General features: G+C 37.3%; 1 long non-coding RNA gene across 1 annotated transcript in view; it reads right to left on the reverse strand.

The window, feature by feature from the left end:
- LOC121240280 overlaps positions 1-17238 on the reverse strand; it is a 28191-nt gene extending 10953 nt beyond the window's left edge. The window contains exons 1-2 of the long non-coding RNA XR_005935504.1: positions 17227-17238; positions 16229-16232 (exon numbers count right to left, since the gene is read on the reverse strand). This is a non-coding gene — a long non-coding RNA (uncharacterized LOC121240280). The remainder of the gene's footprint in view (positions 1-16228; positions 16233-17226) is intronic.
- Between the last annotated feature and the right edge of the window lie 5484 nt (positions 17239-22722).

The following is a 22722-nucleotide window of genomic DNA, read 5'->3' on the forward strand; positions in this document are numbered from 1 at the left end:
GTACCATTTTATGGTATCGCAGATTTTGATACAGATGAGGATGACGAGCCTAGCTTGGCTCCGTTGGTGGAGTGATCTGGGATTGCTCCTGTTTATCGAGTTTCATTTTTTATCAATTTATGTGTTGCCTTTGTAATATATTTGGGATGACTGTATAACTCTTTAAAGGTAATTTGTTTTGAATATTTGTATTTAAATTTCTGGTACTTAGATGACTTATTTATATTATCCGCTGTGACTTTTATTGTGCACTCTTGCATGTTGCACACACTTGAGCATATTTCGTTGGGATGCGTGACCCGTGTTGTCATCATCCTGACGTCACGATTCCCTTGTTTTTGTACGTGGGAGTCGGGGCGTCACATATAACATGAATAAATCCTATTTGTAAGTTTTATAAATGTTTAGTTTTCTGTGTTTTTTCGTTTATGGGATGTAATATTAATATGTGACTACTTAATATCTCAAACTATTAAACTTTATTTGTTAATATATAATTTTATTTTATAAATATATTAATTTCTTTTATATATTATTTTTCGTATATTGATAATAAAATATTTTTATCATGAATCTAATTATATTTGTGAATGATTTATATAGTTATTATTGTATTATATATGAGATTATATTAGTTGGTCTAAAAACAAATATACAGGCAAGCTCAACCCATTTATATGAAACAAGTCAAAATAGGCTAAAAGGATTAAACAAATTGAAACAGCTTTAGTGGATCATGTAATCACCCATTATTTATATGGGTCATGTTAGGGTTTAACATGTTTAATTAAATGAATCATGTTCGAGTTGACCCATATAGTCTAATACTCATAACTTGACATGAAATGAACACAACCTGTGAACATGAACTCCCACCACAAGTAAAGCACCACCATCTAGCAGAATCTGTCGTATTCCAAGATCTGGACATAGGATTTGAAGCAATCATCACTGCGTAGGTTTCACCTAAGAAGGCTTCAACTTTAAGGGTTTAAGATGCATGTAAATTTGCTATAACTTGTCCTTCATAATCCCTTATGATGACCCCAATACCAATTCTATTTATGTTTCTGTTAATAGCAAATCTTAGTTGATTTTGTATGTGCGTTCAGGGAGTCTCTCCGATGAGCTTCCATTATTCACCTCGCTGCCTCTTGGATTTGTACGATCACCCTGGACATTCCTAAACTCATATAAAGCCTCCTTAGCGAACCAGGTTATTATGTTTGGGTATGTGAATCCCTTTTTATGAACTACAAAATTTCTCCTTTGCCGTATATGCTTAGCTAGCATAGTACTTACTTCTTCCGTTTCCTCCTTATTGAAAAAGTGATCAAACTGGCTTAAAATTCCCAAGAAAAAGTCGCTATGCAAGGACAATTTTTGAATTTTTTTTTAAAAAACATTGAGTCCACACATCCTTAGAGGCCGAACAACTACATAAGGCATGTCTAAGAGTTTCATAGAATTGGGCACAAATAGCGCATATGTTGTCTTCAGCGATATTTATCTTGCAAAGATTAGAAAATGTGCGAAGGGTGTCTCAACAAGCTCTCCACATGAACATTTTAAAAGCATTAGGAGCTTTTATCTGCCATATTGTCATCCAAATACCATTGGTTCTTCTTCCTATTGAGGTCTCCCATTAGAAGAGATTGGGTTTTTTTAGATGAAACATTTTGTCTCAAAAAATCCAATTTACAAGAAATTGGATTTTTAGGGACAAAATTGAGCAGAACCAGTCGCACCTGTTCGAACGGATAACTTTTTGTTAGATGAAAACTTTTCGCCTCAAAAATACATTCAAATGGCATAATATCAGTTCAAACTAACACTTACCATTCGAACTAGAAGAAATGATCATTCGAACAACTGATCATATTTGATCATGTTCGAACGGAAGGAATGTTCGAATAGATTTTATATATTTGAACCAATAAATTCTTCAATGACTTGTGTTCGAACATAAATTATGTCCGTTAGACTACTTATTTTTGAAATTCTTCCATTCAAACAGGGTTTTGCATATTAATGTTGTTCGAGCAAATATTTTACTGTTTGAACGGACGTACAGACTGTATTTCTCAGTTGTCATTCGAATGCATTATTTTGTGTTCGAATGGGTTTGTTTTTGTTCAAATGAATTTATAAATGGTAATTGAGCATTCGAACAGGTTATTTACCGTTCGAATGGTATTAATAATATAATACAGATTTTAATTAAAAATATCATACTAATATTACAGAAATTATAATTCAAACATCACAATTGTTCAAATGCTTTGGAACATCATAATAAAAAGACAATTAAAGAAAAAATAAATTTTAAGATTGTGGTGGTAGCGTAGAGTTTTGGGACATCATGATTGTCTAGAACTGTTCAAATATTTTTTGGTTATTCAACTGCAACCTGTCGCCTAATCTTGCCTTTAAATCCACTGCTTGATCTAATTGGGTCAGCAACTTTTTTTCCTTAGACCTCAATCATTCTATCTCAAGTGTTGTTTCCTCTAATTCCTTAGTCTTGTTGTCAATCGATGTGTCTCAAGAAGAGGATGATGATGTTGATGATCACTTCACGCAACGTCATAAACTCCTCAAATATCTAGAATATGATCCAAGAACTTGAGAAATGATCTGAGCATCATTGACAAATGATTCATGAGATGGATCCGCATTAGTTTCCTTACGAGACTGGTCCAATCACCATCACGATAATTTAAACTCATATAATTTGCCAATGCTTCGGGACTGGTCCAAACACCATCACGATTTTTATGTACTTAAGTATACAATTGGGTCAGATTATAATCAGTAGTACTTTTTTCTTCGTGCAAAAGAAAAATCTATGTTATAACTTAAATCAGAAAAGCGTATTATATCACGTTAGTATTTAACGAAGACTAAAATAACTTACTATTTTTTTAGATAAACGATGGAAAGATTGAGAACCCGCATGATGGTGTATCGTTAAATTTGATTTATTTGCTTTGTTCACAGTACTCCGTTGCTAAAAAAAAAATATTATGTCTATATGTTTAATACATCTAGCATATACTACTAAAAAAAGATAGCAGCGAAATTACTTGATAAGCAGAATCTTGAAACATATCACAAACCTTCTCCCATTCGTTTGGTAGCATTACTTGGAATGGATTTTGGCGCGCCTCTGCTATAGTACCGAACTTCTTATAGTCTGCATGGCATCAACCTTGGTACCTCCGGAATGCATTTGACATAAGTTCATCAACCGTTAGTCGATCCTCTCGTCGGCCAAAATTAAGTTCAAACTCATCCTTTAAAAAATTATAAACAATTAGTATAAATATAAAATAACTTTAAATTAACATGTTATACTTAGTTTCATGGGATGTAGCTTATTAGCAAGCAACGTTTTTTGATATGGTATTTCACTTCTAGGAAAACTTTAGCCCAGGAGGATGTAGTCATCGGTGCATACGTGCGAGTAAGCGTATCAACATAAGAAACAAGCCATGCTGCCGAATCTCCGGAGCCACTAGTGTGATCATAAGAAATATCAACTTTAATTTACCCATTTTCCTTATTTTCTCTATGCATACATCCCTCGTAGTGCCTTGATCTCGACATTAGCTTACAACTATATATACAGTAATTAAAATATATATTTTAATTAAATTATTTTATTTTATAGATATATATTACTTACATTGAACATTAAATGTGATATTTAATTTGGTAAAATACCTTGTTTTGGGTTTGATGATGTTGGCCCATTATTGATGGCAGGTGAACCACACAGGTAGTTGGTAATGGATGGGAATGGCGCACTTGTTGTTTTGCATTTGGGAATGGCGCACTTGTTGTAATAAATTATTATTCAAACAAACGTTACGGATATTTATAAGAATGATACTTACACAAATATCTGTTTGAAATTCATTCACTATCAGTTTTGCTAGACCAGTTGCCCTTATCCTCACTAGACACTTCAGTTGATTCATCTTCTTCCGACATTTCACCCTCAATTACATACAGTTGAACATCTTCTCTATGCAATGGAACCATGTCATATTGGCTTATATAAACAAATAGATTGATGCCTGATTCATTTTCTTGATATGCTTCTTCATTTGTTGGATTATCAACTTCTTCATGTGGTTCGTCTGCCTCAGGAATTTAATAATATATATTTCTTGGAGCAAATTTCTCCACTACCTGCCATGGGTTGCCCTACTCCGGATTATCTAAATAAAAAACTTGATTAGCTTGGCAAAAAAATGTGTTCAAATGTATTAACCAAAATCATAATGTTCGTTCGAACACTATTTTATCGGTTCGAACAGTTTGAACCAAACAAGATGTTGTTCGTTTGACCTCAATTTTATCTGTTCGAACACTATAGTGTCCATTCGACCACTACAGTGTCTGTTTGATCCACCTCTGGTCCGTTCGAACCAATTAGTTTATATCAACTTATAAATTTATTTTCATCATTTTATTTTGTTGTTCTATCAATTAATTTATTAAATTTCTATTAGTAGATAATTTTGTGAATATTAAAAAATATTACATTTTATCACTAACGTTGAATATATATTTTATTTTTTAAATTTTAGGTTGATAATAATGTCTTATAGGGATTGTAAACGTGACAAATCAGGTGAACCTTTCATCCAAACAGTTTGAGGGTAGACTGTTTTACTGGAACGAAAGGTAAAACTGTCTGATTTCATGACTCTTATATGGGAGGGTCTTTCCCTCCCAACAGTATTCAACAATCGTGGTTGGACACGAATCCTAGATCGGAGAGAAGATGCAATGGAGATCATTTCCTATATTGACACTATTGCTGAGTTCTATAAATAGCTCGGTGGTGTCAACCCAAACGATGAAAGGGCATACAGGATCTCTGTCCAAGGAGCTCCTGTTATATTTTCAGCGAACAAACACGCTGCATATCTCAGTATTCCTAGACTAGTCAATGCCTATCCAAACATGCTGCCTAGAGAGTCTGATCCTTCAAGTGATGAGGAGATTGCTCAGACAAGGGAGCAGTTTACATAGATATGGTCGATACCCTCGCTGATCATGAGGTCAGAGACTTGATTGTTGGTCCAGATGCTTCTCTGTATGATGGGATGAAGAGTATCAAGCAAGCAGATCAAGTGATGAGGAGATTGCTCAGACAAGGGAGCAGTTTACACAGATGAGGTCGATACTCTCGCTGATCATGAGGCCAGAGACTTGATTGTTGGTCCAAATGCTTCTCTGTATAATGGGATGAAGAGCATCAAGCAAGCAGATCTCTCTGCTTTCTTCAAGATCATGAACTTGATCATCGCCAATAGTATTGATCATCGCCAGCGCACGACAGATGTTAGCATAGATCAGGCGAAATTTATGATACGGGTCGCTCGTGACATTCCTATCGATCTCGTGGGGGTATATATTCAAAAGGATCGGATCAGAGGCTCGGTACATTACGACAGATATACTGTCATTCAGGATCCTTATCACTCGATTTTTTCTATATTCCAAGGTTGTGCCAGATGTTCCCAAGCGTGCACAGGAGCCTATAGGATCGATCAACAGCACCACGCTTACACGGAGCACGGGAAACTTGAGATGCACAGCTAGGAGATCCTCATCAAAGAGATGCACAGCTAGGAGATCCTGGAGTATCGGCTGCTGAGCTATCTACATAGGCCGACGCATCACGCACATCTACTCGCAAGGAGATGGCCGACATACTGCATGATGAGATCAACAGTCACACATTAGCGGTATTCAATGCAGTGCATACTTCCATGTCTTAGTTGCGTATAGAGATTACTACTAGCATCTCTAAGTTACGTACAGAGGTGCATGCCATTAATGCAACTCAGGTTACACTCAGTACTCGACTGACACAGGTAGAAAGATAATTAGCTGCAGTACAGGATGTGTGTAGAAAGCTTTGATCATAGTAGTTTCTATCTTTTATTTATATTTTTTTTTGTTTTTGTTATGGATATTATCTAGTGTTTTGATAATTTGCTTTAGTTATGAATTAAATATTTTGTCCTTTCTGGATTAATTATTGATTTATATTATGTGGTGTATAGAGAATAATATTTATTTAACTAAAAATCTTATTTAACATAAAAAAAATACTAAAATATTTTTAAATTAATTATGTAAAATTAATTTATGAATTCGTAAATATTTTAATTTACAGTAAATTATAATATATAATATATAGACATTTTTTATATTTTGAACAAGGTACTCACCATTCACACATTTATGTTCCTTTCGAACAGGTTTAAAATTTTTTTTGCCAATTTATTTTACGTTTAAATGCATAAATGTGGTGTTCGAATGCATAAATGTGGTGTTCGAATTAAATATGTGCCATTCGAATGGTCTTGAAACCATCCCGCAAGATTTTACCACCAAATCTATCCGATTTGAACAATACAATTTCGGTTCGAATGGTTTTGAAATTTGTCTGACAAAATAAATTACTTCCCCGCCAAGATTTGTCTGTTCCAACAGATTTTTTTGCCGTTCGAACAGTTGTAACTTTTTGAGATGATCTAATTCATCACAGAAAATTCAGTTCAAACAGATATTTAGCTATTCGAACGGGTTTATAAAGTGATCCATGTTTTGAGACGAAATCGTCTCCAATAATTACTTTTAAAGATGAAATTCAGTTCGTCCCTAAATAATTTAATCCCTAAAACTAAAATTTGTTGTAGCGTCCCCATCTAATCTAAATTTAATCTCGATTTTGTAAATGAAAAGCACTCCTAATAAAGAAAAAAAAAATATTATTGGAGCATTTCCATACTAGTTTATCCTCACTACCACAAATGGGGATGCTTTTTATGATTTCAACTTCTTGAGAGGATTGAATCTTAGCTGCATCAGATAAGTTACTGTCGTTTGCATATAATCTCGCATGAGTAGTTTTCCTCAAATTTTACAGCCTCTTCTTGTTTTTTTGAAAGTTGAATAATATTTGAGATGAAACTGATCCATGCATGGCGTCAATCCACACATTGAAGGAAAATGCCAATCGACAAGATCCTTTTTGTTTTCATAATTACACCGTCAAAATCCTTCTAATCGGTCGGTTCTGTCTAGGATAAAGGCAACATAATGCTCCGACAAAAAGCAATATCTATGCAGATCGAATTATGAAAATGCATCTAAAGACATCCTCATAATTCGGAATCGGAAAGATCGATCAAGATTCATTCAATCCTTGATTTGAGAGAAAGTAATGCTATTAAAAAGATGTATCATTGATATCACGACAAACCTGGTTTGGACCCTCCTCCATGCGTGATTCCTTATGCACAACATGATTTAAAATTAAAGGCTTTTGGCTGCGATTAATCTTTCAAAACTATATATATGTACGTTGATTTGATTAATTACTTCTAAACAAGCAAATTAAGCATGCATGCCCTTGGAGCTATTTTTCATTTAACTATGGGTGCGGCTACTATGCTGCCCCATCTTGACCGTTGGGCATACCGTCCAGCATAAAAAAAAAAAAAAAAAAAAAAAAAAAAAAATCTCTTTTTTCTTTTTACATTTTTTTAACATATTTAAATACATTTAAAAAATAAAAAAATACATCAATCCATTTAAAATCAATTCCTTAATCACTAAGTAAAACAATAAAAAAAAAAAATGCTAGCTCGTAGCTAGTAGCCTACTCAAAATAGTGAAAATGAAAAAAAAAAAAAAAAACCATTTGGGATGGTTGACCCCACTAATATTGGGAAAACTAGAACGTCACCGACATTGCTTAATTTATGTCCTTAATTTTGGAAAATGGAAAAGATAATTGAGTGAGGACTAGGATTTTTTTATGTGAATTCTAAATTTAAAAATGAAAAAGAAATAGACACAAAAGATTAGTTATATAATATATATTTTTTTTCTTAAAAAAATAAATGCTCACAAAAATATTAGAAAATTTATTTTGTGTATTTATTTATCATATTTAAGGCATAGAGCACGGAGATTGGCTATGAATAATTTTGAAAAGCAAAAAAAAGTAAAAAACGAAAGAAGAAGAAACAAAGATGATTGGACAATAATTATTAAGGATCAGCTTTGCAATTGCTTCATCATGTGACCTTTGGAAAGAATAAATGCCTAAATCATTGATCGAATATATCAACAGTACCCGCACCTTTTTGGAAATTTGCCAGAAGGGCGAAATCGTAGTTATAGACTCTGGCGGGTGATATGAGAGGGTTTTACTAATTAAGAATCAGGCGAATCGCGTTCCTTCTCTCTCTCTCTCTTTTTTTTTGATAATTCATACTTCATTCAATTCATCAAATGAAGTTAGTGATACAAGAGGGAATACAGTCTACATCTAAAGAAGAAGTAGAGTTTACAAGTGCATTCTTGGCAAGCACATGGGCTGCCTTGTTTCCCTCTCTACGTATATAGATTGCTGACCAACTTTCAAGAGTGCTAAGTTGGCCCTTAATATCATCGATAATCATCCCAGTTGAAGACCAATTTTTGCCCCTTCCATTGATAGCTTGAATTACTTGAAGGGAAACCCCTCCCAGAATAATCTTGGTGAGTCCGAGGTGGTTGCCAATTCTGGAGGCTTCCAAAGCTCCTATTGCTTCTGCCAGGAACAGCTCAGGAAAAAGTGATCTGTTCAGTCTTGAGGAGGCCACCACTAGCCCTGAATGATCTCTAACTATGATCCCGATCCCCACTTTACATTTCATTTTATCGATTGCAGCATCCCAATTGATCTTGTAGGTGTGGGGAGGGGGTGGGGACCAGGTATCATTTTGTTGGTTCTGTCTTTGAGTTTTGCTGAGTTTTGAGATTGCAAATTCCTCATGTCCCTTAATGTAGATTTAGCCAGTTCTGCTATAGAATTAGGGTCCTTAAAATCATGTTTGAACACAAAGGAGTTTGTTCTGAACCATATTATTTTGGCTACCACAGCTACCTCCTCCATTAGATCCTGTAGGCCATTTGAGTCAAGTGAGACCATAAGATCATGAATAGAGTGCCAATTTGAGTTTAACTTTGGAGTTTTCGGGAGCAATTGTGCCAGATGTCTTGGGTAGCAGGATAGGACCATAAGGCATGGAGGGCTGCCTCTTCATCTTGCAAACATATGGGACAGAGAGGCTTGTCGAGAATCTTTTTCTTGAACAGGTTAAAATTGGTAGGCAAGGCCTCATTGCATGCCCTCCACAGAAAATTCTTTTCAGTAGGAGTTATCTTCCTCCACAGAGAGAGGGCTGTCTCTCTCTCTCTTTTTTAATTTGTCATCGACGTGCATGTACCAAACACTTTAGAGCCGTGCTTACCCTTTTTAACTTTATTATTATTATTATTATTATTATTATTATTATTATTATTATTTTGACCGTAAAAGTATTATATATTCTCATTCATCAAGTGTGACTATCTATACAGAGTTTATCATGTGTGTAACCTCTACATAGTTCCATTGGACATTCCTCAATCCAAAGAATCTCATCTACCCTAGATAGAGCAGATTTTGCCAAACCAAGAGTCACTTTGTTCCCCCCTCTTAAAACATGTTGAATCTTCCACCCTTTTCTTGCATTGAAACAACTTCTGACATCTTCTACTAAGCTTCCATACCATGAGCAATCCTCCTCTCCGCTATTCACTGCCTGTGTCACCACTTGGGCATCCCCTTCAAAACCACATATGAAATATTTAGCTTCAAGCATAGCTCCATCGCTCTCCAAAGTGCTAGAATTTCAGCTACCTCTAGATGAGAAACTCCTCCTCTGCTCATGCACAAAGCAACTTGCACATTCCCTATGGAGTCTCTAACTATCATACAAGCTCCCATTTGTTTTCCTTTCAAGTCCATAGCTGCGTCCTAATTCAACTTGACAATAGTTGTCCCCTGGAGCCGGCCATTTGGTCTAGTCTCTCCTGCCCCTCCTAGTCTCCTCTATTGTTGGGGTCCAGCATTGAGCTTCTTGAAAGTCTTCTACCATACTTTTTGCTTACTGCACCAGTACTTTTGGACTAACAAAAGATTGCTCAAATATAAATTTGTTTTTGCGCATCCATAAGCTCCTCATAGTAACCGCAACAACTTCCAACTCCTCAACTGGTATGGTTTTAACTAGATTCTCCCATGTATGTGCAAATTCCTCTTTTATGTAGGACAATTTTTGAATAGATCCTACATATTCAGACCACACATCCAAGGCTGTCACACAGCTCCATAGGACATGGCTCACTGTTTCCACCTCCAACATACAGATAGGGCATAAGAGTTAGACTCCCCAAACCTCCTCTGGAATAGATTTTTCTTTATTGGTAGACTATCATTAATTGCCTTCTAGAGGAAAGTTTTAACTATACCTGGCACCATCAATTTCCAGAGCTTTTTCCATACTTCACCCTTCTTAGAATCTCTTGAGAACTCCCCTTTATGTCTCTGCTTCCTTGTCATATCTAAGTGATATGCACTTCTAACCGTGAATATTCCATTATTTGTATGAGTCCAAATCCTTTTGTCTTGGAGACCAGTTAAGCTAATGGTGATGGGAACCAAGGTGGGCCTAGTCTTAAAGATCATTTGCAAATTCCAGATGGGCCAATTACAAAATCAAGGGCCAAGAAGATCAAGGAAGCAATGCACAGATTGGTGCAATCCACTTGGGATGAAGCTAGCAAGAGCCCAACACTCAAGATGGGCTTGAAAGAAGGAGAACTAGCTTTGATCCACTTGATTCAAACTGTGGAAGACATGACTTAGAGATAGGGCCTATTGTTATTGGAGACTTCCAATTTGGTTAAATGATTTATTTTATTAGTTTAGAATAAGTGGGCTTAAAGATGCCTGGCCCACACGTATTATTTTTAATGAACTAGGGTTTTCAAGAAGGCCTTGTATTTTGGCCAATGGCATATTTGGAAAGTTACTTTTTAGGAATTAGAGTTTCAAGAGGTACTGTAGCGTTACTGTAGCCGCGAGTACTGTAGCGCGACACTGTTCATCAGGGCATTTTGGGTAAAAATGGGCTTTATTTTGGCTAGGGTTTTAATTAGGTTTTGTTTAAATACTCCTTGTAGCCTCATTTGAAGATTAGACAATATTGAATGTTATTTGTGAGTTGAGATTTCTCCTCTTGTTCTTGATTGAACTCTTGAACTTATCAAAGGTAAATCACAACCTTTGTGGCGTTCCTCCTTTGTAATCTGGGTTCTTGAGACGGGTTCTTCAACGGGTCTAGATTTTAATATAATCTAGGTTCTTGAAACGGGTTCTCATCGGGTCTAGATTCTCCATCCTTGACTTGATTTTTGGCTTTCTTGGGGAGTTTTCAAATTGATTGTAGGTTCAAGAGAATTCATTCCCATGGGTTCATATCAAATGGGAATAGAAAAAATAAGCTCAGCCTCTTCTTCAACAAAGATCTCCTTGACTGGAGCTTATTTCCAACATTTATTCTCCTCATCTATAAGCTCCATCACTCTTGAGGACTTTTCTAGCTTCTATACTGGAGATTGGATACGTAAAGTAGATGCCTTGGGTATCCATCTATCCCCCATATGTTAATGCTTTGTCCATTGCCCACTCTCTAAATCAGGCCTTCCCTCAATAACTCAAGCGACCCCCATAAACTTTTCCATATAAGTGAAGGTCTAGATCCTAGCTTTGACGTTAACAAATCAGATGTCTTGAAATATTTCTCCTTTACAACTCTAGCTGCCAAGGAATATGGATTTGTGTATATCCTCCAACACTGATTTGCTAGTAGGGCTTGGTTGAAACTCTCCAGATTTCTGAAACCAAACCCCCTCTATCTTTTGTAACCCCCATCTTATCCCAACTCCTCCAATGAATCTTTCTCTCATTTTGCTTATGTCTCCACCAAAAACGAGCCATCATAGATTACATTTCCTTACACAATTTCACAAGAGTTTTAAACACACTTACATGAGCATTTCCTTTATGAGCACTTCCTTACTAAGAAAGGATAGGAACTGATTTCTCCAACAACTAATCTTCTTCCACACTCTCTCCTTAATTCCTCTGAAAGCATTATATTTGGATCTACCTACCATAGTAGGCTAAGCCAAATACTTCTCATAATTACTGCTGCTACTTGCTCCCACCTCACTTAGGATCAACTGCTTGTCAGCCTTTTTTACATTTGAGATGAAGAAAATGGCAATTTTGCTTCCGTTCAAGCACTGCCTGGATGCTTCCTCATAAACACCTAAGGATGTTACTAATTCTCTTCCATTCCTCCATATTAGCCCTCCCAAATATCACACAGTCGTCAGCAAATAACAGATGGGAGATTCTTAGCCCTCCTCTCACCACAATTACCCCATTAATAATCCCATCAGTTTCTGCTTGATTGATAAGGGAGCTAAACCCTTTAGCACACATCAAAAATAGATAGGGGATAACGGATCTCCCTGTCTTATACCCCTTGATGAAGTGCTCCAAACATTCGGGTTCCCATTTACTAGGATAGCATAGGATACTGTAGTAACATAGCCCATTATCAAAGCAACCCACTTTTTTGTCAAAACCCAACTTTTAACATTATAGCCTCTGGGAAAAGTCATTCCACTCTATCATAAGCTTTCGACATATCCACCTTAATGGCCATATAACCAGCTTTACCTTTCTTCCCTGTCTTTGTGCAAGGTAGAGAGCTTCATAAACCACCATAACGTTATCTGTGATAATTCTTCCAGGTATAAAAGCACTCTGGCTAGTCGAAATGATCTCATTTAAAAAAAATTTCAACCTATTAGCCAGAGTTTTTGCAATAATCTTGTATTAGACATTGCAAAGGCTAATAGGCCTATAATCACTTATTGGGATGGGGTTCTTTGTCTTTGGGATTAGAGCAAGGTATGTGTAGTAAAGAGATGCCTCCATACTTCCACCTCTCAAGTAGCTCAACGCTGCATTGCACACCTCATCTCTCACTATACTCCAGTAGCTTTGGTAAAAGCCTACTCCATATACATCTGGTCCGGGGGATTTTAAACGGCCAATTTGAAGCATAGCCCTCTCCACCTCCTCTCTAGTAAATTCTCTTAACACTTTAGTATTCATTTCCTCAATCACTTTAGCTTGAACAGATTTTAGGCATGTTGTTATCCCCTCCTTATAAGGGTTGCTTGAAGTGAATACTCCCATGAAATGCTTCACAAAAGCTGTTGCGATTCCTTCAGGATCAGATCTCTCCTTCATCTCTGAATCAACAACTAACTTGATACAGTTCTTCCTTTTCCTCTAAGTGGCACATGCATGAAAAAATTTCTTGTTTTGGTCCCCTAACTGGTACCAATTACGTTTGGCCCTCTGCTTCCATTTTAGGTCCTCCTTCGCCATCGGGTCCCCAAACTCCACTTGAAGTTGCTTAATCATCTTAGGGTTGTGAAGGCCCCCTGACTCACTAAAAAATGAGTAGCACAAAGGCTATCCTAAGTACAGAAGGGTGTCATGTAATAATTAGGAAAAAAATTCCTAGATCGACTCTTCGGGAAAAGTTGTTTAAAATCAAACTCGTGTAAAAGGTAACAATATTCACAAAGAGAAAATAAAAGTGGTGATATGTGCAATGAGTGGTAGAGTGCAACGGAAATAAAAAGGGCACTAGTCATGGACTAGATTCATATTTTTGGATTTTTGAGTGTCAAAATGAAATGTAAAAGACTAACAAATTGAAATTAACAATCAATGAATCAACTTAGCTAAACAATCTTAATTAATCTGAAAATTAAATAATAAAACTAAAATTATTTAAGTCCTAATTAAGCTTTAATTAATCTAATATGCAATGGAATTAAGATATTAGTAAAACTAAGCTAAGAATTAAATTAGATTAGAAAATAATTGACAAAATACGAGCTGAAAATTGAAAAGCCCCAAAATCAAGATTCTAAGGTTCATCCTTGTATTCAAATCACAAATTCTCAAAATCAATCCATAGCAATTGTAATCACTGTTAAATAAAAACTTAAAAGAGCAAGAAAAATAAAGACATTAAGTAAAATAAATAGCAAATAAGTTTCTCAAACTTCTAAGCCAAAATCTCAAAAATACTACATAAACTTTAAACTGAAATTAAATAAAAAGTAGGGAATGAAAAGAGCAAGCCAAATGAATGGAGATGAAGGTTGAAAGCAGTGGAGGAGAAGGCTGGAGTGGTAGTTCGACCCCAAAGCAGTTCTTCAATGCGCGGTGCTGGAGCGTTCTTTCCTTTCTTTTCTATCTCGTGCGGTGTGAATTCCTTCGTCCCATATGAATGAAGACCCCCAAGAGAAATTAATGTGAATTCCTCGTCTGCATTAGACCCTAATGTCCAAGAATGCCCTTCCGTCAAAACTCCCAAAAGGCCCCCAAGCCTCTCATGTCCATGTATTTTTGGTCTTTAGTGCATGTCTTTTCCTTAAGGAGCCATGTGGTGTGAGTTGAGAGAGACCAACTTCCGTCCAAAAATCAAAAGTACTGGGTCCCACATGCAAACGTGACTTTTCTCTTCTTTTTTTATGCTTTTCATTTCTTGACCTATAAAAACAATAGAAATTAGAAATAAAATAAAATAAAAAAGAATAATAGAATATCAAAAATATCTTGTGCATGTGAATGAACATTGTTCAATTAAATCACAAGTTATAAAATTAAGCATAAATCATGTGATTTAATCAATTTAAATCACAACTCGGATTTATTCATCTTAACCATTTTTCCATCCAAAACCAATAATAATGTAATGAAATAAATAAAATATATTGGTTCTAAATGTATAAAATATGTAATAACTCAGCTCAATCACCCTCCCTCTCTTGTAGAGCTTTTAATTCTTCTGTTTTTTCTTTTATTTCTTTAAACATATTCATTTCCATACTTCTACTCCAACCCGAGAGAGCCCCGCTACAGCACTTCAACAGCCCCTGGACTCTCTTTATTAGATCTGTTGATGGACTTTGCCCTGACCACTCCCTTGTAATTAAGCTCTCACAACCCTCTTCTTTCATCCAACTAGCTTCAAATCAAAATAGGAATTTTTTTTCCTATTTTGGGGGAAGGTTCCCTCATAGATAAGTATAGTGGCCTATGATCTGAGCATCTCCCTGTTAACACCTCCACCACAGCCCCTTTAAAGCACGACAACCATTGTGTATTTGCCACCCCTGTCTAATCTTTCTTTTGTAAAAGTGTTGTCAGAGTGCTTGTTGCTCCATGTGAAAAAATCCCCTCTACACCCCAGATCAGCCAGGTCATTTTCCACCAAAGCTTCTCTGAATTGTACCATTTGCCATTCCTCCCTTTGTTTCCCAATTACTTCTAATTGGGCAAGGATCTCATTGAAATCCCCAATTACACACCAAGCAGCTAGTTCTTTTGGTCTCAACCAACTTAACAGACTCCAGGACTCCTTCATTCTACAAGTCTCATGGTGGCCATAGAGACCAGTCATCAACCATTTCACAGTCAGTTCTTCCTCATGCACCCAGGCGCTAATATGCCTCTGTGAAAAATTGTAAATCTCCACCTCCTCCACATTTCTCCATAATAGAGCCAATCCCCCTTTCCTCCCTACGAGCTCTACCACAAAACACCCTTCAAATTTCAGCTTTCACTTAACAGCTTCCATTTCTTATGACCTGAGTTTGGTTTCAATTAAGAAAACCAACCTAGGTTTCTTTTCCTCCACCAACATGTAGTGGTCCTGAACTATCAAAGGGTTCCCAAGCCCTCGGCAGTTCCAACCGAGTAGACTATCAATAACATTTATTGCCATTAATCAATAAATGTTACATAATCTGCCATTTAAAACAAGACTATCAATGACATTAGGACCCTCTTCAACCCAATTTTGTGTTGAGTCTTGTGGAGCCTGGCTTAGTCTGCTCGAGCCCAGCATTCAGATGGCTCGAGCGGAGACGTCATAGAGAGTTCGCTTGTGAGCCGCTCGACAGATGGCTCGAGTGGATGCGATACAGAGAATTCACTCAATGTTCACTAGACATATGGCTTGAGTGGAGTTCAGATAGAGAGTTTACTCGATGCGCGCTCAACACGCCCCTTGAGCTAATATCGCAGATTATGAGAAATTAATGTTTTCACCGTGCAACCCTATAAATATGTATTTTTAATACTGTAGCCGTACATTGAGCACAATAATTCACCCCTAAACACTATACCTTGTGATTCCTCAAGGAAATAAAAATCCTCTACAGTTCTGTGGGCGTAGGCAAGTTGCCAAATCACATAAACTTTGTGTCGTGTATTGATTGCTTGTTTTTCCCATTTACTTTCATTATTGTCATTTTTTTTCACAACAATTGGTATTAGAGCCAAGGTTCAGGTCTGAGGAAAAACAATGGCTCGGGAAGAAGTGAAGGTATCTAGGATTGAGAAGTTCGATGGCACAAATTTTGGATACTGGAGGATATAGATAGAGGACTACCTATATGGGAAGAGACTTCATCTTCCACTATTGGGGAAGAAGCCAGACAGTATGGAAGATGCTAATTGGAGCCTGTTGGATCAACAGATTCTGGGGGTTATTCGGCTAACCCTATCGAGATTCGTTGCACACAACATCATTAAGGAGAAGACTACTGCAAATCTCGTGACAGTTTTGTAAGGTATGTATGAAAAGTCATCTGTGAATAACAAGGTACATTTAATGATGAAGTTATTTAATCTGAAGTTGGCAGAAGGTACGTCTGTCGCACAACATTTGAATGAGCTCAATACTATCACAAACAAATTATTTTTTATTAAAATTGAGTTTGATGATGAGATACGTGCATTGATATTATTGGCATCACTGCCAAATAGTTGAGAAGTCATGAGAATGGTTGTCAGTCTTTCTGCTGAAAAAATGAAATTAAAATATGATGACATTTGTGATTTGATTTTGACTGTGGAGGTACGCAAGAGGGATTTAGGAGAGACCTCGGGTTCGAGTTCAGCACTAAATATTAATACTCGGGGGAGACCACATGACCATAACTCAAATAGAAGCAGATCAAAATGAAAGAACAGGGGCAAGAGCAAGTCAAAGCCTAGACAACAGGCAACTTACTTGAACTGTGGCAAGACAGGCCACATAAAGAAGGACTGTAAAAATCAGAAGAAGACAGAGAATGACAGTGCTAACGTGGTAACTGAAGAAGTATAAGATGCACTACTACTTGCAGTTCATAGTCTAGTTGATGACTAGATACTGGATTCAGAGGCTTCCTTCCACACATCTTCCCATCAAGAGATAATGCAGAACTATATTGCTGGTGACTTTGGGAAAGTGTACTTGGCTGATGGAGAGGCACTAAACGTGGTGGTAATGGAAGACGTTGACATTGCACTCCCTAACAAGAACAAGTGGACCTTGCAAAAGTTCATACGCATTCCTGAGTTAAAGAAAAACCTCATCTCTGCAAGACAACTTGATGATTGAGGCCATTCAATAGAGTTCTCATATAGCACCTGGAAAGTCACTAAAGGGGCAATAGTACTAGCTCTGGGTAAGAAGACTGGTACTCTGTACATGACAACTGGTTTGAGTGACACCATTGCCACCATCGATGCAGAGAGCACCATAGAGTTGTGGCATTGTAGGCTTGGCCATACGAGTCAGAAGGACATGAAAGAACTACTGTCAAAAGTTAAGCAACCAAAACTGATATCAGTTGATCTAAGCATGTGTGAGAGCTGTATATTGGAGAAGCAAAAAAATGTCAGTTTCTTGAAAAGTGGCAAAGCACTGAAATCAAGAAAGCTAGAGCTTGTGTAAACAGATTTGTGGGGACCTTCTCCAATGTCGTCTCTTGGAGGTTCTCGGTACTATGTTACATTCATCGACGACCATAGTAGGAAGGTATGGGTCTATTTTTTGAAACTTAAATCTGACGCATTTGATGTGTTCAAAAGGTGGAAAGCTCTATAGTTGAGACAAAGGCAGACTTAAAGCTGAAATGCTTATGGTCTGACAACGGTGGTGAATACATTAATGGAGGGTTCAAGGTGTACTGTGCAGCTCACGGTATCAGAATGGAGAAGATCATTTCTGGGACACCATAACAAAATGGTGTTGTTGAATGTATGAACAGAACCATTAATGATCATGGTAGAAGTATGAGGTTGCATGCTAGACTACCACCTACATTCTGGATAGACGCAGTCAGCACTGCTGTCTATCTAATAAATCGAGGGCCATCAATTCCATTAGAGTGTGGACTGCCTGAGGAGGTTTGGAGAGACAAAGTGGTTAAATTCTCTCATCTTAGAACTTTTGGTTGTTTTTCTTATGTTCATGTTGATTCTGATGCTCGTAGCAAACTTAAGGCAAAGTCAAGAAAATGTTATTTTATTGGCTATGGAGACGAGGTATTTGGCTATCGTTTCTGGGATGAGCAGGGTTGGAAAATCATAAGAAGCAGGAATGTGATATTCAATGAGAAAGTTATGTATAAGGACAAGTCCAGTATAGTAGCTGATACAGTTCCTCAGGGGTCTAAGTTTGTGAGTCTGAAGGACCTACTAGGGGTCACAGTGCAGTGCAGTGCAAGGACATGAGTGATGGAGAGAGTGGGCCTAGTTCACCCATTCCTATTATTCCACAGTCAGATCCAGAGCCGTCCACACCTGTAGTTGCAATTCGCAAGTCTACCAGGACTATCTAACCCCTATAGCGTTTCTCACCCACTTTGAATTATATTTTGTTGACAGATAGTGGGGAACTGTATAGCTATGAGGAAACCTTGTAAAATGAAAATTCAAACAAGTGGGAGTTAGCCATGAAGGATAAGATGGATTCCTTGTTAGGGAATCAGACATGGGACTTGACAGAACTTCCATTAGGGAAGAAGGCATTACACAACAAGTGGGTATACTAGGCGAAAACCGAGCATAATGGCAGTAAAAGGTACAATGCTAGATTTGTTGTAAAAGGTTTTTAGCAGAAAAGGGTATTGACTACTTTGAGACCTTTTCTCCCATGGTGAAGATCACAACCATCAAGTTAGTACTGGTAATGGTTGCCACTGAAGATTTGCATCTTGAGCAATTAGATGTGAAAACAACTTTCCTTCATGGAGATCCAGAAGAAGACATGTATATGCACTAACCTGAGGGGTTTATGGTACAAGGAAATGAGAGTTTAGTTTGTAAACTAAAGAAGAGCTTGTATGGCCTGAAGCAAACTCCTAGACAGTGGTACAAGAAGTTTGACGATTTCATGTGCAGTTCAGGGTACATCAAATGTCAGGTAGACCATTGTTGTTATGTTAGGCATTTTGACAATTCTTACATTATTTTACTATTGTATGTGGATGATATGCTCATTATAGGGTCCAGTATTAATGAGATCAATAATCTGAAGAAGCACATGTCAAAGCACTTTGCAATGAAGGATTTGAGAGCTACAAAACAAATCCTTGGTAGGAGAATTGTTAAAGAAATAGTCAAGGGCACATTAAGACTCTCACAAGCTGAGTATGTGAAAAAGGTATTTAGTAGGTTCAACATAGACAAGGACAAACCAGTTGGCACACCCTTGGACAGTCACTTCAGACTTAACAAGTATCAGTCACCCAAGTCAGATGAGGAACACGACTACATGAGTAAGGTTCCTTATGCCTCAACTATTGGTTTACTTATGTATGCTATAGTTTGCACAAGACCAGATATTGCCCATGTTGTGGGAGTTGTGAGTAGATACATGAGTAGCCCTAGAAAACAACATTGGGAGGCTGTGAAATGGATTTTGAGGTATGTCGCTGTGTCAAAAGCTTTAAAGGAGATAATTTGGTTACAAGGCTTATTGGAGGAATTGGGTAAGAAGAATCAGAAGGGCACTCTCTTCAACGATAGTTAGAGTGCCATATTTCTTGCCAAGAAGGACTAAGCACATGCAGATCAGGTATCATTTCATTCTATCATTACTTGATGATGGCCAGTTGACACTTGAGAAAATTTGTGGAACCAAGAACCCTGCTGATATGTTGACAAAGAGTGTTACACTTGAGAAATTGAAGTTGTGCGCAACTTCAGTTGGTCTTCTAGCATGAAGGCATGGGCAATGAGTTGCAGTGGTGGAGGATATCATATTTTTTTAGGCAGAGGGTGATGTATTGGCTATACCAGTCTCCAAGTGGGAGAATTATCTCCACCTTGCAACTTTGGCTGGTCCCACAACCATGCTCCACCTCAATGAAGATCTTCATAGCTTTCGCTATCATACTCCACCATAAAAGCATATCCACTCAGCATAAACTAATTCCAAGCATTTCACTTCAGCCCATGTCAAAAACAACCTTGCTGAAAATTATGGTGTAACTTCCACATTTGGCTTTCCTGAAGGTTCATCAGCCATTGACATGAATTTCCACCACACACCCTGCATCAATGCCAAACCAATGCCTGTGTACAAACTTGTGGACCTGCTAATATTAACACACCCTCTATCATGGCAGTTTTGGAAATTAGCGGCATGCCATGAAGATGTACATGTCCCTTTTCAAAAGACATTGTCTTCCATGGAAAGAGACACAAAGTTAGCTTCATTAACAGTATCTCCATTTATTGACTTGAAGCCACTTGCCAAACCTGCTCCTTATACTAGCCGTTTCACCAGTCGCTAGTATCACTACTGACTTCAGGGGTTGGTCTGCCCTTCAACACCTTGTGTAATCCCAGTTGAATCAAAAAATCCTTGACTTGCACTTGCCACAAGCCAAAATTAATTCTCCCAGCAAATTTCTCCACCTCAAATCTGATTGGGTTTGAAGCCCTACTTCCTGACATTTCCTTAATAATTTTTCTATAGAAATGAATAGTACTCACTAAGTAAGTTTCCAGGAAAGATTTTTCTTTCCTAGAAGGAACTTCAAGGTTCCCAGGAAAGATTGAAGGTGTCATAATGGTCCCGCTTAAAATCCAATCTCTTAGACAAAATCTCCTTAGACTGTACGTATCCACACTACACCAAAGCTCCACCCCACCAAAAGAACCTGGCTCTAATACCACTTGTTGGGAATTTGGACCTCCCAAATTCACCCCTATGATCTACACTTTGTAGGAATATCAAGAAAAATAGAAAAATAATAACAACACCAGACTTTACGTGGAAAACTTCCAAAACAAGAGAAAAACCACCAGACCGAGAGAAGAAAATTCATTATGTGAAAAATTGTTACAATCACACAATTTTTCTCTTCACCCCAAATACACCCACATAGCTTCCCCACTAGCAAAACTTTAACTCTCACTTCTTCCCTTTACAAAAAAGGACAATAGAGGAATTTTACTAAAGCCAAAAGTTACTAGCTAAGCATCTGACTAGTGCACTTAGCCAATGAGGATAATCCTTCTTTTATAGGCCTTACGCCTTACGCCTTCTTTTTTCACCATGAATGTAGGATTAATGCCAAAAAAGCAAAACCCAACACGTTGATCCCCTTGTTGTAGTGCTAACTTGGCTAGCTAATGTGTAATAGTGTTCCCTTGTATGTGAATCTCAAGCTCCACGCATATGAATTCATGACCACTATCTTCAATGCTTCAATTATTTGCCCATACCAAGCCAAACACATATCACTGCTTTGAACTACCTCGATTACCATTAGAGCATTTCCTTTGAATATTGCTTGTCTAAAACCCAGATTAGAACAAAACTCAAATGCCTTCCACAAAGCCATACATTCAACAGTAATTGGTTGATCCATAGCTAATTTTTGGAAGCATGTCGTTGTCATTACCTTCCCATTCCAATCTCTTATTATAACCCCCAATCCAACTGTCTAATTTACCTTATTTATAGCTGCATCAAAATTGACCTTAACCTTGCCTCTATCTGTAGCTAGCCACTACTTCACTACTTCAACAGATCGAAACCTGCCTATACTTCCCTCTTGTAATTGAGCCTCCTTAAAAAAATCCACGCTGTTTATTACAATTTATACAACCAATCTTGGACCAGCAAGTTCTGATTCAAAGAGAAATTTATTCCTTCGAACCAAATCTCTTTCATGATCGACCTTACTACTTCTAGTTTTTGTCTATTACATATTCTACTTAAAGACATCCATAATTGCATAAAGTCATGTTCTCCACTTAAGCTTTTTTAAGAAGGCTTCCTTTTTCTACCCACACATCTTGAGCAAAAGGACAACTCCAAATAGCATGCATTACTGACTCGTCTTCTGCCAGACATATGGGACATGAGGGTGTATCAACCACCTGTCTTCTAAATTTTGTCTAGTAGGTAAAATATTGTGCAAGCTTTCCACAAGAAAAATCTTACTGACCCTTGCACCTCCAACTCCCATATCTACTTCCATACACCAGCTTCCTCTTTAGCTCTTGAAGACTCTCCTTCAATATTCTTCTTAAGTGTTTGTGCCAAGTGATAGGCACTCTTAACTGTAAATACACCCTTTTTGCTATAAATCTAGACTTAGTTATCTTCTCCCCCCATTCTGCAAATAGGCATGTTACAGATCAGATCCATCTCGTCCTTTTCAAAAATCTCTGACATAAGAGGCACATTCCAATCCTTTGTTTCATCCAAAATTAGCTTGCTAACAATAGCTGTAGGTTCCAAAACCTTAATAAGGGACTGAATTTTGAAAGAGAACTCCTTTGGAATCCACCTGTGCTGTAATATTTTAATGTTCATTGCATCCCCAACTCTCCATATCAGTCCCTCCCTTAGCAAACCCACT

The sequence above is a fragment of the Juglans microcarpa x Juglans regia genome, chromosome 7S, assembly GCF_004785595.1.
Source record: "Juglans microcarpa x Juglans regia isolate MS1-56 chromosome 7S, Jm3101_v1.0, whole genome shotgun sequence".
Taxonomy (NCBI): Eukaryota; Viridiplantae; Streptophyta; class Magnoliopsida; order Fagales; family Juglandaceae; genus Juglans; species Juglans microcarpa x Juglans regia.